Raw genomic sequence first — 636 nt, 5'->3', positions numbered from 1 at the left:
CATATACTCAAATAAATAAACACGTGCACGAAGGATTGTGTATGCATGTGCGTCTTTGTGCTTGTGTATGTATTTCTGTCTGTACCGCACATGCAGTAAAGGGGAACTGAAAATCCTGTGACAATACGGCAGCATATGTCGCTGTCTCTACACTATCCGTACAGGGTATAGCTACAACATAAACGGATGCTAACAATTGCAAAAATACGCAATGAAAATATGACAAGTCTTTTCTCATTTTATTGAGCGATTATAATTACGGTTTACTTATATATGGAATTGAAATACATTTCTGGATTGAGGCAAATCGTTCTTCCATAACACACAAATCCATAGTTTGATAGTACGAAATGCGTGGATATCACTCATCATGTTACATTTTTAACTCCGGCTTTGGCTGTCCTGTCTGCCTGTCCGCTTCCGGCAAATAATGGGATTTATTTGGCCCTCATTTCTTCAATGGCCCTGTTTCTCTCATTGTCTTCAATGGCCCTGTTTCTCTCATTGTCTTCAATGGCCTTGTTTCTCTCATTGTCTTCAATGGCCCTGTTTCTCTCAAGTTATTTAATGTCGCTATTTCTTTCATTTTTTTAATGTGCTAACATCTCACATTTTCATTATTGTCCTTATTTCCCA

The sequence above is a fragment of the Penaeus monodon genome, chromosome 21 (assembly GCF_015228065.2).
Source record: "Penaeus monodon isolate SGIC_2016 chromosome 21, NSTDA_Pmon_1, whole genome shotgun sequence".
In the NCBI taxonomy this organism is placed as follows: Eukaryota; Metazoa; Arthropoda; class Malacostraca; order Decapoda; family Penaeidae; genus Penaeus; species Penaeus monodon.
Note: the sequence above shows the minus strand (reverse complement) of the source record.